Raw genomic sequence first — 18,134 nt, 5'->3', positions numbered from 1 at the left:
TTCACTGTACTTTCCTGCGTTGGGTGCTATTCACATGATTTTCTTTGAGCATTTACCCCCATTTTCAACTGGCTAAATCTTATTTATACTTCAAGTCTCACTCTTCTGTAATTGCTGTTTTTTTGTGTGCCTTTCCTGGACCACAGGCTCACTGAATGCAGGGGCCATGTATTGGCCCAATGTCTCATTCCCACGGCTTGTGCCCAGTAATTATGTGCTCTCAATATGTATTTGTTGAATAAACAAAGTTTCAAAGAGATTCAGAGCAGGTTTTGTGGGTATGAGGGTGTGGGAAGGGTGAATGGGTGGAAAGAGCAGTTAAACAGGAGAGTTACAGAGTTCAGGCTTCGAAGGTAGAATCTTGGTGACTGCAGAGACCAGGATGCCGCTAACCAGGTGGTTGGTGAGTAGAGTGGAAGTGAAGGTCACTGGGGCAGAGAGTATGAGAGAACCATGACCTAATATATCAGATGAGTGGCACTTATGTTGCCCTGGAGAAGTCAGGCACAGGGTGGGGTGGGGAGGGAAGCTGTGAGTCAGGCTTCAAAGTCCTTTCACGAGTGGTGTGATTAAGGCAGGGAGGTGCCTTTTTCGATGGCCCAGCTTCAGCAGAAGACAGGAAGGGAAATAAACGTGATGGAAGAATTAACACAGGACCAATATGGACTCCAGGAGAATGATGACCCTCCTGTGTGACTCTGAGGTCTGTGGACATAGCATGGGAGACTGAGGGGCCCCTGTAGAGAGGGCTTCAAGGTGAAGAGGTCAAGGAATTTCCAAGAAAGAGGTCATGCCTCATATACTATAAAGTATAGAGTATATTATATAATACATATATATTATATTAATAGAAAGGGCTTGGAGTCCAGTAGAAGGACTGAAAAGGTATCTCCCCAAGGGCAAATTCAAGTGCTCAGATGGTCAAGTGCTCAGATGATACTGCTTCTTTCACTTTGGCTTCAGAATTTGTTACAAACTCCTTTTTCCAGAAACTTCTGCCATCTTGCTGCTATAATTCTCAGCTGCAGTGGACTTATCCCAGTTAAAAGATTAATCTGGAATCCTGCTCTGACCCTTAAATCAAAGGAATCCAAACCTTGCATGTGGGATTATCCACCCCCGTGCATTCTTTGATTCTGTGGGAAATTGGGTCCCTACTTGTTTTTGTGGAATGTCAGCACAATAAAGACCACCTTTTGGGGGACTGCGGTTCGAAAGAAAACTCCTCTTAAAAAAAAAAATGCAGTGGGAGTAAACTCCTCATTGAACAAAGTTTCAAAATTAGATAAAACTTGCAGTCTGCTCACTGAAGAGGGCGAGGCGCCTCCCTTCCCTGGTGACTAGAGAGAAGCAGAGACAGCCTCAGGAACCAGCTTGCTCAGGGCTTGTCATCAGTTGATTTCTCTCTGAGCCTAGACAGCTATAGTTTTTCTAATAGCTTCTAATATGTTTGAGATCAATTGTCCTTGGTTGGAATGAACTTTACTTGTAATGTGTTATTATTTTACTTATATTTCATACTTTTTATTTAGGTTTTTCATATATGTATTCACTGGCAAGATTATACATATTCACTGGCAAGAGTCACTGGTTTTCTTTGTGTGTGTGTTGCATTTATTGAGGTTTTGGTATCAAGGCTATAACCGGCGAATCACAGGCCCCACCCTCGACCGAGGGAATCAATACCTGCATTTCATCAAGATCCCCCGGTAATGCACGTGGACATTATAGTTTGAGAAGCTGTCCCAGGCCTTGACATTTACCAGAAACTGCTTCTTCCATAGTCTCATGGTAAGCAACCTGGCTCTCCTCCTTTCCAGCTCGCTTGGCCTACGGTGCTGATTACACCATCCTTTCACCCATCATTCCTTAGATCCTGCTGCCACTTCCACAGAGTCTCTGCCCTCCCATGGCTCCCACCTCCTCCCCCATTTCCTCATTCCTTCCTATCCAGCTCGGAGGCAACAGTCAGCAGTTATTATTATTACTTCCTTGTATATACTCTCCCCTTCCTTTCCCCTTTTTCTCTCCATGGAATTATCTAACAAAAATAACCCCGGCTGAATCCAAGTCTCCACCATCCCGTGCTGGCACCATCCCAGCAAATTGTGGCCTCTGAAAAACAGTCTCATCCCGCTGACTGGCCCTTCTGTACACCCTCGCCTCTCCCCTCCAGCTTCCAACACCTCCACCTTGTCCACGCTCTAAGCTGATGACCTTGCTTGCTTCCTATTTCCCTGAGAAAAGAGAAGCCCTCAAAGGAAACGTCCACACGTTCTGCCACCTCATCCCCGGGGCTGCCTGTCCTCCGTTGCTGTGAGGGAACGCTTGCCTTGCTGGTCTCCAAGGCCAGACCCGCCACTGTGCACTGCAAGCTTCTCTACTTGCTCACTCAAGGATAACTCTCCAGAAAATGCTGCCCCACCCCAGTCATCATCAAAATTTCCCTCACTACTGAATCATTCCTGTCAACACGGAAGCTGGCTCTAACAGCTCCCATCCTCAAAACAAAACAAAATGAAATAAAACAAAAAAATCTGTTTTGACTTCACTCTCCCTTCTGGCTGCTGCCCCATTTTTCTGCTCTCCTTTAGAACAAAGCTTCATGAAAAAATTGTCTACACCCATGGTCTCTCATTCTAGAGCCCAATTCTCTCTACAGAGGTCTTTCTAGGTCTTATTCTTTCTAGAGACCACTCCTGTCAGGCTTTCCCACCCACTTCTGCTGAAACAGCTCTTCCCAAGGCCACTAGTTACCTCTGTGGCACTGACACCAGTGACCAATCACCACTACTAATCTTACTTGAACTATTAGCCACATTCAGAGCCATGGATCCATCCTCCATCCCTGATCTTCCAGCATGTGAACCTCTCCTGGGTCTCCTCCTGCCATGCTGGCTCCTCTCAGTATCCTTTGCTGGTTCCTTGTCATCTCCCTGACCTCTCAATGTTGGGGCCCAGGCTCACCCTTGGCCTTGTCTTTTATTAACCCTCTCTCCCTAAAGGATCTCCCTGAGTACTGTACTGAGGTTTTACTTACTCTGAGGACTCCCCTAATTCTATCTCCAGCGCAGACCTCTCCCCCAAGCCCCAGATTTCTACATCAAGCTCCCTCCTTGGGTGTCTCACAGGCAGCTCAACTTAATATGCCCCCAAATGTATTTCCAAGTTCCTCCCTTCATATCTGTTTCTGTTTAAGTCTTCCCCATTTCCCCAAATTGTATCTTCCAGTTGCTTGAGAAAACAAAAGACAAAAAAACACACACAAAAAAACTTAGAAATCAGCAAAATCAGGCTTCCCTGGTGGCACAGTGGTTAGGAATCTGCCTGCCAATGCAGGGGACACGGGTTCGACCCCTGGTCTGGGAAGATCCCACATGCTGTGGAGCAACTAAGCCCGTGCGCCGCTACTACTGAGCCCACGTGCCACAACTACTGAAGCCCACGTGCCTAGAGCCTGTGCTCTGCAGCAAAAGCCACCACAATAAGAAGCCCATGCACCACAACAAAGAGTAGCCCCTGCTCGCCGCAACTAGAGAAAGCCCGTGCGCAGCAATGAAGACCCAATGCAGCCAAAAATAAATAAACAAAAAAATTTTTAAATGAATAAAATCTATCTTAAAAAAAAAAGAATTCAGCAAAGTCATGTCAGCTCTCCCTTTTAAATGTGTATAGAACACGACTACTTCTTTAGTCTTCCACTGGGCTGAGTCTGTCTTCTTGTCACTGGACTATTTCCAAAGCCTTCCAACTGGTCTGGATGAAACTCTCTGGCCCTTCAGGCTGGGCTTCACACCACAACCAGAGTAATTCTTTTGAAATGTCAGACCACATCCTTTCTCTGCTCAAAACCCTCCAAATATCTCCCGCTCTCATTCAGAGTAAAAAACCAAAGTCCTCACTTTGGTCTATATGGCCTCCCTCTCTTCTTATCTTTCCTCTCTCACCTCAGGGCTCTTGCCTTGCTGGGCTCCAAGGCATCCCCACCTCAGGGCCTTGGTTCCTGCTGTTCCTTCTGCTTTTCCATACTCATAGCTCACAGCAGGCTCTTTCTTCAAGTAGCTTGCCCCCTGCAGGAGCGCTAGAAATAACAATACCCTGCACTCCCTCGCCTCCTTAGCCTGTGTGCTTTTTCTCCATAGTACTAAAAACCATCTGATATCATATATATGTTGGTTTATTTGTTTGTTGTTTGTCTCAGGAGCAGGTAATGTTTCGTTCAGTGCCTCACCACCTAGAACAGTGCTTGGCACACAACAGATACTCAAAAATAGCTGTTCAGTTACAAATTAAAAGCAAAGCAACAGAAAGAAATGAAAATATACATGTATGGCATTTTTATGTACCAGAGTCTGTTGTCAGAGCTTTGCGATGCATTATCTCGTTCAACCTCATAAGCCCATGGTACTATGCTATTATACTTCTGTGTGAGTGTATGTGAAGGAACGTAGGAATAGGGACAGGAAATAGCCCATAGAGACTAAATGGTGGAGTTGAGATTTAAATCCAGGCTGTTGAATCCTATTAATATGGGTCATTCGATCACTTTCTACACTCTCTCTCAGAGGATGCTAAAATGAGAGTTACCTGTCCCTCGAAAGTAGGAAGGAATGAGTCTGCACAAGTCAGCCCCCGGCCTTTAGCAGAAATAGACCTTTGTTAAGAGTTCAGGAAGTGGTCGCAGACAGTGGACGTAGAATTCCTTCGGTTAGAGTTCTCAGACTGACGAGACCGGGCTGAGCGCCTACATCTAAACTGCAGGTGAAAGGAGAGGAACTCCCGTTCTCTGCTTCCGCTTTTCTCTGCTCCCCCTCCCGCTGCGGCTCGGCGCGGACTCCTACGCCCCGAGTCCGCCCGGCCGCCCGGGGGCGCCCGAGGCCGAAGGGGGCGTTGCGGCACCGCCCGACGTCGCGCCTTCGGCGGCTGCGCAGACGCACGTCAAAGCCGGGCTCGGGCCGGGAGCGGGGAGCGGCGCGGCCTGGGAGAGACTGAGACTCCGGGAGCCGGGCGAAGGCTGTGCGGGGCCCCGCAGCAGAGCCGCAGCCGGAGCAAGCGAGCGAGAGCAGCAGTGCGGCGGCCGCCGCAGGAGCCCCTGGGCCGCCGTCCGCTCGCGCAGCCGCCGCTGCTGCCGCGGGATCCTGTCACCGGGAGCAGGAGCGGGCGGAAGACAACGGAGGGGCCGAGCGCCCAAGCCGCGCCGCGGGGACCGAGCGAGCAGCCCGAGGCGGCGGCGGCCGAGGACGGAGACGGCGACGACGCGGAGGCGGAGAGGGAGCCGCCCGGCCCAGCCCCGTGAGTGACCCCCGGTCCGACCCTTTTCGAGGCGCGGACGCCAGCCCGGCTTCCGCCTCCCTGCCCCGGCCCGTCACCGGCCCCGGGGCTGCCTCCATTTTCTCGGGTGGCGGCGGCGGCCCCAGCCCGGGAGTCGGCGGGAGCGGCCCGGCCTGCCCTCTCCGCCCGGCCCGGGCTCCTCGCGGAGCCTTACCCCCTCGTCCTCGCCGGCGCGGCGCCCACGGGCCTGCGGCCGGGTCTCCGGAGGCCCCGTGCTCTCCTGCCAGCTTTCCGCGGTTCTGTGGCGGGGCTGGCGGCGTGGGGGCGTCTGCGGCCGGAGCCGGGAGGACAGGGGAGTGCGGGCCCGGGTAACTGTCACTCCCACTGCACAAGGGCTCCGGCCACCTCGCTTCTGGTCCCTGGTGAACTTCCTGTTATCAGGAGGCGGATAGCATCTCTGCGTTCTTCAGTTCGGGAAAATGTCTAACCGATTTCTGGTTAGGAATTGTGCGGTCGGAGCGTTCCCGAGTTCTGTTGAACCAGCCTGCGCGCTGAGTGCGTGCAGGCGCCCTGGTCGGTCCGCGCCAGAGGGATTCAAAGGGGAACCCGGGCCCGCGGTCCCCTCCCCCGAGGAGCTTACGCTCTGGTGCAGGAGATAAGGCGAGTACACAAATAACCACGATACCGGGAAGGAGATGATAAGTCCTGTGAAAGAACTACAGAATGCTAGAAAGGTACCCAGGGAAGACCGGACTGATCGATCACTTCCGCCTAGCAGAAATCTGGAAGGCTTCTTGGGCGAGGCGGTACAAAGCGGGTCTTGAAGGCCCGACGGGATTTGGGAGAGAGGAGGGTTGCAGAAGAGAACGGTATGTGGAGGAGCCGCAAAGCTAGAGGACAAAGGAAAAAAGGTATAGTCTAGAAATAGTAGATAGTGCAGTTTATTGCGTAGGGCCACAGTGGGGACTGGGGGTAGGCCAAAGAGTTGCTGGGGGGACAGATCGTTGAATGCTGTAGAGGAGCCGTTTGAGTGGCATTTTAAGGAAACTTAGAGCTGATTTCTCAGTGACTCATGGGCCCGGAAATGTAAGCTAGGGGATATTAAGGGCGCTCTTGTGAAAGAAAGGAGAGAAGGAGGCCCAGTAAAGAGGTGACATGCTGTGCCTTGAATATAATGCAGTTTGAGATCGATTTTGACAGCTTCCCGGATATTCAAATAAATCCACGTCCAGGCTAAGCAAAGGACCTTTTGCAAAAAACTTCTTTAGATATAAGGCTCTTAAGAAGTAATGGAAAGGTATGTGTAAAATGAGGTGTTTCTGTTGGTGCAGTTCACTAAAATGCATCAAAACTTCTCGCACTGTGTATTAGGTGTCTACATTTTGGAACTACTGAACTGAACATAACTTAGTTCTTTGAGATGGTTTTTGTGTAAGGCAGTCTAAACTGATGCTTTAAAAAATCAGATTGTCACTAATAGAAAGTTGGACATAGAACCTTTTCTTAGAAAGGTAAAAATTTCTTTATTAGTTTTTAGTTATGAAAATATTTATAGGAGAGCCAGAAATGAAAGTCTTTGGCTTTATTTTGTTCCTTTTTTCCAGATTACTAGCAAATAATTAACACCTTTATTCGAAGTCTAGAAGTATGGTCTATGGAAGCAGCTTAGAACCTGTGTTGGTTTTGTAAGGACATATGTGTTGTTTGTTTATATGACAAGTGAATGCCAACTTTTTTCAGTTAAAAAAAAAGACTTGTAAAATGCAGGAAGTACTGTAAAATTTTTAAAAATTATCTTATGTAATCTTACCACTTATGTTACTATTAACATTTTTGCATATTTCCTTTTCAGTCTTTTTATGTTTATTTTTTCTTTACATAATGAAATAAGCTATGTATATATAGCTTTTCTTAGGCTTTTCATTTTTGTCATTGAATATCTTCATATAAAAATAGTTTTACTGAAGTGTAAGGGAAGTCTTTCTTCTTAAGTGTATTATTTTTTCTGACAAGATAGCCTTATTTACCTCAGATAAAATGCAGTAGTCATGCTTAATAACTGTTGCTGTGGACGGAAATTTTTCTAAAGGCTTCTTGTTTGAAGACTATTTTTTAACTTCTCTGTAAGATTTGGATCCTACTGCTTGTTGAATGAAGAAAGGTTTTATTACTTGGGATGTGTGTTGTCATCAGGTATGGAAGAGATCACACATTTCTGCTATATGAGTGGATGTACTTTTTTTTTAAAGGCACTGTAAAAAGGTTACTTTCATAGCTGGTATAATATCTCCCATACACTGTGATGCACGTCCCCTTCCCACTCCACCCCATCTCCCCCCGCCCCTAAAAAATAGTCTTTATACTAAGACCATCCATATAGGTTAACTACTTTTTGATCATAACATCACAAAGATTCAGGCTAGGTGTATTTCATTTTTCTGTCGGTATTTATTTAGTAAAATATAGAATTTGTTGTGAAATAATTTGCTGCTGTAACAAAAGGGACTTTTTTTTTTTTCAAGGCAGATCACTTTAGTTCATTAGCAGGTTCTCGTTTAAACCAGTTTTTTCCCTTGTGCTTTACAATCTAAACTGCATTAATGAGGTCTCTGTTTCTCTTTCTAATGGCATTTAAAGTGTGATGCTGAGTTAGACTATAAATTTTCATAAAGTTACTGTAAAAGAAGAGCTGAGAAAGCCCAGTTTAAGTATGGGGCTTGGTTTTATAATCTGGTCTTATTTTTATTTATTTATTTTAATCTTTTTGGCTGCGCCCCGAGAATGCAGGATCTCAGTTCCCCGACCAGGGATCGAACGAACCCATGCCCCCTACAGTGGAAGCGCAGAGTCTTAACCACTGGACCGCCAGGGAAGTCCTAGTATGGTTTAATTTGAATCTTTATTTGTATATTGCAAATGTGTATACCACAAGGCATCCTTTATTACTTTTGAATATTTACTAATGTATTTTTCTTTTGATCAACTTTTATAGGTTATAGATTTCTGTAATTACTGCCGTATTTTACCAAGTCTTTTTTCCAAGAGGAGTTGTTCATTCACAGTTGTGCCACCTGTCATAAAATACAGACACAAACCCAAATCCCACCCCCCTACCTCCACCCACCTCACCTTAGCAGGCGAATACAAAATCCAATATATACAGCAGGATTTCATCATTTCAGGTAGTGTCTTCTGGTTACCTTTCTGGTGGTGTCTCCATTTTAAACATCAATTTCCGTCTTCCATGGCTTCTTTTATTTAGAAATTTGATTTTATGGGTGTTGTCTGGTGTTAATAGAAGCAGGAGTCTGATAGGTGGATTAGTGTATATAATGGCAAAATGTTGGTAAAACTTCGTTGTGTGATGAAATTGTGGAAAAGAAGATCAAATCTTAGAACCTCTGTGTTAGGCTGCTTATGACTTGTTTTGTTATTTAATTATTGAGATATAAAGATCTTGTGTTTGTGTGAATGCAGACCAAGCCAAGTAGCCTAAACATTGCGTAACAGTTTGGTCATCGGTCTGTAATCTGTTTTCTATTGGAGAGAAGGCTAGTTTGGAGCCATCCTTAATTAAAGAAGGTATTGATCTATGGGACTTCTTACTTATGTGTCTCACCACTCTAATGACTATCCAACTGGACCCTAATCACTACCCTGTCAGTCCAGAGTATGAGGGCAGAGCACAGTGAGGCATATATTTGTACCACCAGCATTTATAGAGTGGGCTTGTCTGGGAGTAGACGCTAAATGTTTGTTCTGCTTCTGTTTCTTAGGCCTTCCAAGGATTCTGAAAAGAGTTATTGCAAGACTAGGTGGCAGATGATAGACTGTGGTGATGAAATTAAGGTTAACAGCTTATTGCAGTCAGCATTTTGCGGGGGTGTGTGCACACGCATGTGTGTGTCCTCCAATGTGATTTGTTTTCTACCCCACTGAGCTGCCCTGGCGCCACTGTGCTTTTAACTTTTCTCTTGAGATAGAAGGGGTGAGGGGATGGCAGAATTGTGGGTTTTTAGCAACTGTGATGTTAAGTTGGCAGAGGAAGGAAGAGTGGCATGCAGAGAATTGCAAGAAATCAGTCAGGTGTGAAGTAGCTCCAAAGGAGGGAGGTCAAGCCTGCCCTGGCCGTTTATGTTGGCAGTGTCTGGCACATACCTATTTGCATAACCCTTAGTACATTGTGTCTAATTTGAGATTTCCATACTCAGAATACAGTGTTTAAGTTGTAGGTTTGTATGTGCTTCTTGATATGTATATATATATATATATTTTCCTGTGCATGGTTACAGAGGCAGAAAATCTAGCTAACCAATATTTAGTGGCATTCTGGTTTTATATGATAATTATTCCTTAGGAGCATTATCCAGCAGATAAATTTTTATAACCAAGCAAGTATGATAATGTTAAAATATCACAACACTTTGATTATTTTAATAACATGTTTGAGAAACAAAATACACATTTTTGCACGAACCCGTGTCCCCTTCATCGGCAGGCGGACCCTCAACCACTGCGCCACCAGGGAAGCCCCAAAATACACATTTTGTAGCTTGATCTTAAGTTGCTACTTTATAACTTTGTCAAATGAACTGTAGTTTTTTCTTTTACAGGGTACCCTTAACATGTTAGTCACTGTTCTCTCCCTCCACAGTAGATTATGTATCAGCTGTATTTGGACACAAGGAAGAAATAGCATTAACAGTTTTCTGTTTACATGTCTATAGTTTAAGGCCCACTCTGGGATTTATAGGATTCTGAGAGCCAGTATTACCTGTGGTTAAAAGCACAGATGCAACCAGACTCCTGGATTGTTGAACCCCTCAGCCCTCCTATGGGCTCTGTAACTTCAGGCAATTCCTTCACTTCTCTCTGGCTTAGATTCCTTGGATAGGAATGATACAGACCATCTGAGATTGTAGGGGGATTAAACGAGTTACTGTGTCTGGAGCGCTTAGAACAGGGCCGATGCATACTGAGTTTTGTGGTGGTGCTGATGCCACACTGTTTCAAGTAGAAGAGCGCTTTAGGAGCCCTGTAGTCCGAATGGTTCTTCCTGCACTTTGAGCTGTAACTGGTGGAGTTTTCTGCGAGGTGGAGTCACTTGCTTAGGGTTGTGCTGCTTATTAGTTGTAGGACTGTTGTAGAGTCTGGTTCTTTGTTCTTTATCCAGTTTGCTTGAAAGAAAGTTAATTTTATACTTTATGCAGTAATGTCTTCTTTGAATTTTTTCACAAAAAGTTTACAAAGATTGTATTCATATGTTAAATGTTTTATGGCACTTAATCCTTTTTTTTAAAGGTGTTTAATATACTAATGTTTATAATCACGTTGTAGCTGACAAGTTTTTTTTGGAAGGGGGGTAGTTGTATGAATATAAAGTTGAAATAGGTGAAGAATCAAGTGGTATTATTCCCCAGCATCATTACAGATGGAAGCCAAGGTGAGGGCATGTCCAAGGTCACACAGACATTGAACAGTTGAGCTAGGATTTGAACCCAGATCTGCCTCACCTCAAAATGTGTGCTCCCGGAAACAGTATGACTCTCTCATATGACATAGTTTTATCTCAGTCCATAGGGTTTTGGTTTCTTGCTGACTTCTTTTGATTTAGTACTTTAGAATGAAGGTTTGTAAGTATACCGAAGAGGGTATTAATAGGTTTCTAGGCAGCAACCACATGTTATAACACAAAATGAGATGTTTTCTTCTAAATGCTCTAGTTGTATAGAGTCATAATTTGATTAGTGATTATTAGGCCAGTAAGTAGTGTTTATTTTTCATGTTGGTCTTGTAGAGAAGATGGGAGGCTTTGTGTTATAGTGGGCAATGCAGAAGCCTGGGAATTGGAAGATCTGGGCTGGGTCCTGACTCGTTCACTAATCATGTCACTCTGGGCAAGTCTTTCCACCTCTCTAGGCTTCAGTCGTCCCATTATTATACTAAGGGGACCAGACCGAAAAGCCCTTTCAGTCTCTTTTGCTCTTATTTTCAGTGATCTGTGTGTAAGTTTTCTGTAGGCTTTTCCCCCCTCTACTGGACACCTCTCCTTTTGCCTGTGGTCTTGAAGTCAGTTTCTTTATGTGAGCTCTGTGGCACGTAACCATGCTTTTACATTTTTTCTTCTGGTTGGTCAGGTGCCTCATGTTATTTCACAATGCAGTAGTTTTCTGCTTCAGGTAATGTTACATCAAAATGTATTTATTTTTCAAATTTTCTTCTTTTGTACTTATGAATAAATGGTTACGAACTAGTGTTATGTGGTTGCGAAGTACAAGCTTATTAAGTTAATGATTAACAAATCCTCAAGCCTCACATCTAGTTTCACTGTCAGCTTTTAAGTATCAATACTATATGTTGTGAAGTGTTATGAGCTGTTTGTTTTGCAGAAAGGAAAAATATTAACTAAAGGCAATGGGAATGGAAAAGAAAAGACAAAAAAATGTAGAAACAGATTTGAAGATGTGAAGAACATGCTCAAGATAGTATTCTTTGGTTATAGTTGGTACTAATCCTCTACCTGTGAAAGGGTGGTAGGCTGGCTTAGATCATAGGATGGTTTCTAGCCCAGGGTTCTGTAACTGATAAGAGATGAGAGTGATATTCACCACCCCTGAGCATTTATGACTCCTCAAACATCTATTCTGAATTAATTTGTTCCACAGGCAGTCTTTATTGCCCATTATGCTGGGTCCTGTTCTATATGTCAGTCTCAGAGGTTTCCTAGTCCAGGTAAACAACTCTTCCCCTCTTTGATGGCATGTTATCAGCCAGTTTACTTTTTCTGGATTCTCCAGCAGGGAGACAGAAACTCAGGTCATTAAAATGATCCTTGCAGATCTTTTGGCTGTCTGTTTGCAATATGGTTTTATGAGAGATTAGTAGTTGGTAGGAGAGGTTCCAGAGAAATTTTAAGTTTAGAAAGCATTGGATTAAAAACAGTTAATCAGTTTTTATTTTTTGATGATGGTTGTGTTATTGTTTTTCTGCAGAGCTTTTCAGAGTTTTTAATGATGTGCATTTTGACTGTCCAGGAGGGAAATGTAATGTACAGTATTTCCCAATTTTCGAGTTTATTTGGTAACAAGAACACCTCCTTTCCCCAGGAAGTACCCACAAACACCTTGAAGGAGGGTTCTGTTGGAACATAATTTGGGAGAACCTCTTATTTCCATACTTATTAGTATGGAATTCAAAGCATTTACTTTTTAATTGGAATGATTACTTACAGCAAGTTGGAATTCAATTAAGGTTGGAATAATTTATTTTCAGTTTTGTTAAGTAAAAGAATGAACGCTTCAGGTGAGTGGCTTTTCAAGCTCCGCCCCCCCCCCTTTTTAAACTTCAGCCCACAGTGAGAAATTCCATTTTTAATCAGTGACCCAGCACATATATAAACACACTGTCAAAACTGAAAAAGAAGTTTCATGAAACAATACTTAGGCCTGCCTATGTACAGTGCATGTGTTCTGATACTTTTTATTTTGTTCTATTTTTAAATGTATGTTATTAGTTACTGAAATAATTCACCATTCAATTCGAGAAACACTGTGAGGTTACATGAATTTATAAACTCTTAAGATTTAGAGTGAGAAGATACTGTCAAGACTGTTTTGTGAGTGAGAAAACTAAAGCTCAGCCTAGAAGAGGAAGGGCTCTCGCTTTAGAATTCCTGGATTTAGATTCTGGTTGTGTTTTCTTGGGCGGGGTGTTCTGTGTCCATTCTGCCTCAGCTTTCTCATCTGTAAAATAGCAAGAGTAGAACCTACGGATGAAGTAATCTTGAGGATTGGAGGATTCAGTAAGAAGTGCTTTGCATAATGTGTCTGATATGCTTTAAGTGCCCAATACCTTTTAGCTTTTATGATAACTGAAGTTATAAAACTCCTTCTGCACTGTACACACTTTCAAAAATATTTTAGGGCGTTGGAAGTGTTAAAGTGGCCTTCGGGTGAACCTGAACTCTTTTTGATCTGTAGCTGGATATATCATTTGCTCTGATATCAGCCCTTTCGAATAGTAAGCTTTAAAATAGCCGTAAGGACCCACTTAAAGTTGATTTGCCTCCTAATTGTAAATGGACTCATAATTGCTTCATGCCATATTATTGTATTTTTTAAACTATTTTTAACAGTATCTTAAGTTTAGAATAATCTTTCTTTATAGCATGTAATTAACTACAAATAAGTACATACCTAGATCAGTGGCTAATTTAGTATTCTTACAGTTGCAGTTCACTAAAAGAAGAACAAGGTAAAAGTTGTTCTTTCCTGTTTCATCTCCATTTCTGCATTTTTTAAATTCCCCCATCCTCAGTATTTTATAATGCTATTGAGGGTTTAATTTTTGTGTCCTGACCTAAGCAAAGGAACATTTAGAGGATATTAACAATGGTGGGGGCCAAATCCAGTTTGTAGACTGTTCTCCATTGTCCTGAACTTAGCTGGCTGCTTCAGTCATTTTTGTCACCTGTTGAGGCATTTACATTGTCCATCCCTAATTAAATTTTCTCCTGTTGTTTCTTTTATTGCCCATTTGTCCTCAGTATGACCTGAAGTTTCTGAAATGAGAGGTTCTCATCAGCATCACTGAGGCAGACCAAGTCAGTATTAAAGAAGCATAAAGATTCTGTACTTGTGTTAGTAAGAGGAATGAGGTAAAAAGAATAAATAATTACTAACATGGCACATATATGTTACCTGCTGGTATAAAGTTTAAGACCGCTATATATATTTACCTCATTTACTCCTTTAGTAATCCTATTTTCATTACCATATTTTCAGTTGAGTAAACAGAGAAAAAGAAACTAAGTAATTGGTCTGAAATCATACACCTAGAAGGGGGCCCTAAATTTGAAACCCTGGTCCCGGAGGGTGCACTTGCATCCCACCATACTCTCTTGCCTTCACCACAAGGTATTGAAATGTAGAATCATCCTGGAACATAGGAAATTTCTGTTACAGAAACAGATGAGATCAAGTCTTTTTGGTCAGGATGTGTGATATCCTAGGACACTGAGACAACTTGTACATTACTGAGTAGCTGTCAGGGGTCTTTGAGGAGCTGTGAAGAGAGAGAGCTGTGCAGGCAGAGGAGAGAAGCTAATGTACTGTTCTTCCAAAAGAGGAAAAGGTGGAATCCACAAGTCATAGACAGTGAATTTGATGATTGCTGGACAGATTCCAGAAAGGGGTGAGTCCTTAGCAGAGTGTTGACTTCTAGAAGCTACTGTCCATTTATTAACTATTTCTTTTCCTAATAGGATTCTATTAAGTGTGTTGGATTAGGATGTAGCCAAGATATGGATCTGTAAGGATTCATAGTTTCATTCATATTTGAGATTGTCTGAAAAATGTTAAATCGTATAATTTAAGTTGGAATATCTTTTAGGACTTAGAAGTCATTTTGATGTCTTTACAAGATCACTTTACTTATGTTTATTGTATTAGAATATAGCTTTATAATAATACACTTTTCCTAGGCTGCATCTGGCAAATCAGTTGCAGATACAGTGGCCTGCATCCCTGTGCCTTGCCTTCTCAAGTAGGCAAGGAGGAACTAGAACTGGTACCATCTTCCTGTATGTGCACACAGCAAAGTAAATACTTCCTAGTTTTATATTGTTAGAATCATTCACCCCTGTTCTTTAAGATTGGTCATAACCCATTTGTTTACTCAAGAGCTAGTCTTGCTCTTGTTCCTGAAGACTACCTAGTGAGTGACTGGAAGTAAGTTGATGGAAGAGGACTGGACAGTAGGGGAGTGCACTCCATCCTCACAAAAGCTAAAACCTTATCGGGGGGGGGGGGGTGAGCTTTTTTCACTTTTATCTTATGAAAGCTCCTCCACTTTTAAAATTAAATGTAGTGAGGGATGAGTGTCCTTAGCCTAGGCTATCATAGGTGTTTGGAAAGGGCACAGCTATCTTTTGCAGATGCTTTTGTTGTTGTTAAGAAGAGGAAGGAATAGGGAAGAGGAACAAGGCATAGCAGTGCATCCGGAAGGAAGTGACCAGAGAGAAAGACAGTAGCTCTAAATTTGTATGTCATGCGCAACTTTGAAAGAGCTAACGATAAAGGTGGAACTGGTTGCTTTTAGGAATTGTCTTAAGAGCTGCTGCACTTCAATAGATTGTTAATCATGGAATATATTACATGTATATTAAAGGCCGTGGCCTCCCAACCAAAAAAAGGAGGGAATCTTCAGACCTCTATAACAGACAGGATAAGTTCTTTTAAAAATCTTGAAAAACTTATCAATAAACTATCTCATCTATTCTAGATTCTACAAAAATACCAGGAGGTATAAAATTCATGTTTAAAAACCAGCATGAACTCTTAAAAACACAATAAAATATAAGAGAGACAACCTGCTGAGACACTACAAAAGAAGAAAACTATGTTTCGATTTCACTTGTGGAAATAGCCATGAAAATTCTCAGTAAAACACCAGCAAATTTAATTAAATAGGAAATTCTCTGAATTAAAGAAGACAAATAACGCTTGGTATTTACTGTGTGCCAGGCATTGCTCTAATATATTATCTCAGTTAACAGTCCTCAAAACAGCCCTAAGAAAGAGGTTGTTATTATTACCCTCATTTTATGCGTGAAGAAATTTAGGCCAAGAAGTTAAATTACATGTCCAAGGATAAATTGCCAGTAAGTCACAGAGCCTAGTTTTTGAACCCTTGAGGTCTGGTATCAGCATACATTGAACCTGCGGTATCATACCAGTATGTGCCAAGATAACAATGCTAATTCAACAGTTCTTCCTGATTATGAACTCTTTAAAAGAATATCTGTTTTAAACCAACAGCAAACAACCTACTAAACGGGAAAACATTGGTGGAATTCCCCTTGAAATCAGAAAATGAAACAAGCGTGCCATACACCTTTGATGTTTGATATTATCCTGGCCAGTGCAAGAATGCATCAAATAAAAGGTATAACTGCTTGAAAAAAATGGTGGAAAATAGCAATATTTGCAGATGTTGCAATCTTAAACCTAGGAAAACCAACAGAATCAACTGAAAAACTAAAAGTGAGAGTTCAATGAGATAGGTATATACCACAAAAAGATATTTAAATGTTGGTAGCATTTTTCTTGCTAGCAATACCCAGTTATAAAAATACTGGGAGAAAAATCTCATCATAGCAACAAAAGATAAAATTCCTAAGTTGGGGATATTGATATGAAATGTTTAGGATCTCTGAAGAAAACTAGTATAAACTTAACTGAGTGAAAAAACGACTTAAGAATGGAGAGTTACCATGTTCTTGAATGTGAGTACTGAATGTTATGAAGCAAGAAAATTTCCCAAGTTAAATTAGTGTATTCTTGGCCAGAGAATACAGTCAGATTTTTAAAAAGTCAACTTAGGGAGTTCAGTGAGAGGTATATATGCACCTAATACATAAGTGAAATCATACATCAGTGGGGAAGGAGGAAGGAGTGTTTAGCAAAAGATTTTTAGATAATTGGTTATTTGTTCTTCGGGAAAATCGAGTTTGATAATTAAGCTACCCCTTTATGAAAATAAATCTGATGGGAGAATGAGAAAACAAATAAAAACATAAATTAGAGAGAACATTTATCTGAATATTTATCAGACCTTTGGATGAGAAGCAGGCTTATTTCCATTGCTGTCAAGTGATTGAAAGGGAAAAGACACTAAGGTAAATATGTGAAAAAACTTTGCATAATGATAGACAAAAGGTTAATATTTACTTCAGTAATAGTAAAAGCTCATACAGACTGATAACTGCCATTTATTAGTAAGCTCTCCCTGTGTTTTCAGTACTACCCTGGGCATTTTATTCATGTTAAAAATTTAATAGTCATCCTATCATTATGTAAATAATCGAGACTCAGAAAGTAAATGTTTTGCCCAAGAGCTTTTGTGCACACTTGTCCTAAATGGCGGGTCTTGGATTCCAACTTGGGTGTGATAAGAGCCTATGTTCTCAGCTCTTAAAAGATGTTGTTTTTCAAACAGGTTGTAAGACTAAAAGCACTGGATAAATGAGTAGTCAATTCAGATAGTGGCTAAATAAAAGAAATTCAAATAAACAATGGGGCAGAGGCTATTAAATAGAGATTTTAAAAACTGATAATGCTTATGCTACTAGGGGTGGGTTGAGACGTGAGATAAGGCAATTTTATGTACAGCCTGGCCCTCTGTATCCACAGGCAGGGGTTGAGCGGAGTTGGTTCCAAGGACCCCCATGGGATACCAGAATATGCCCTTATGTATAAAATGGCATAGTATTTGTCTATAACCTTTGTACATCCGCCAGTATATTTTAAATCATCTCTAGATTACTTATAATACCTAATACAATGTAAATGCTATGTAAATGTTGTAAATACAGAGTACAATTAACCTTTGGGGCAAATTAGATCAATTGGATCAGCTTGTTCTGATCCCTTCAGCAATGAGAGCAGGATAGGATGAGTCAGGATAATATTTAAGACATAGGGGAACTGGCAAATTGTTGACTACCTGGCCTGGAGCAGAGTAGTTGGTGGGAGATTCAAGAGTTAAGTTATTCCATGACGTGGGCATATTCTTCCTGGTGAATTGTAGATGTTTGCTGATTTTTGAAATACCAAAAAATACTTTTCTTGCTAAGAAAGACTTATTTTCATCATCACTGACAAGTATTTATATGCAGGTGACCCTGCTAGGCCTTGCTGTAGGTGGAGGGTGCTTTGCCTTTGCTAAATCAGAGTAAATGAAATAGAAAAGTTGTCTGGTCATAGGGGAGGCAAGATGGCCATAGTTTAGTAGGGGTAACCAAATGTCTTGGCTTGCCAGGAAAAGTCCAGGTTTATGCCTGTTGTCCTCACATAATTATTCAT

General features: G+C 42.0%; 1 protein-coding gene across 3 annotated transcripts in view; it reads left to right on the top strand.

Moving 5' to 3' along the window:
• The first annotated feature begins 4,920 nt into the window (after window positions 1–4,920).
• CAB39 (calcium binding protein 39) overlaps window positions 4,921–18,134 on the top strand; it is an 86,562-nt gene continuing 73,348 nt past the window's right edge. Inside the window, exon 1 of one of the 3 annotated variants that reach the window (XM_024740495.1) lies at window positions 4,921–5,292. The gene's annotated coding sequence lies outside the window, so the exon portion shown is untranslated. Of the gene's footprint in view, window positions 5,293–5,982; window positions 6,183–16,192; window positions 16,216–18,134 lie in introns of those variants that run through there. The other 2 variants (XM_024740496.1, XM_024740497.1) reach the window with 2 other exon arrangements.

The sequence above is a fragment of the Neophocaena asiaeorientalis genome, unplaced genomic scaffold (assembly GCF_003031525.2).
Source record: "Neophocaena asiaeorientalis asiaeorientalis breed wild unplaced genomic scaffold, Neophocaena_asiaeorientalis_V1.1 scaffold388, whole genome shotgun sequence".
Lineage (NCBI taxonomy): Eukaryota > Metazoa > Chordata > Mammalia > Artiodactyla > Phocoenidae > Neophocaena > Neophocaena asiaeorientalis.
The sequence above is the reverse complement of the archived record's forward strand: the minus strand, read 5'-3'. Positions and strand labels throughout refer to the sequence as shown.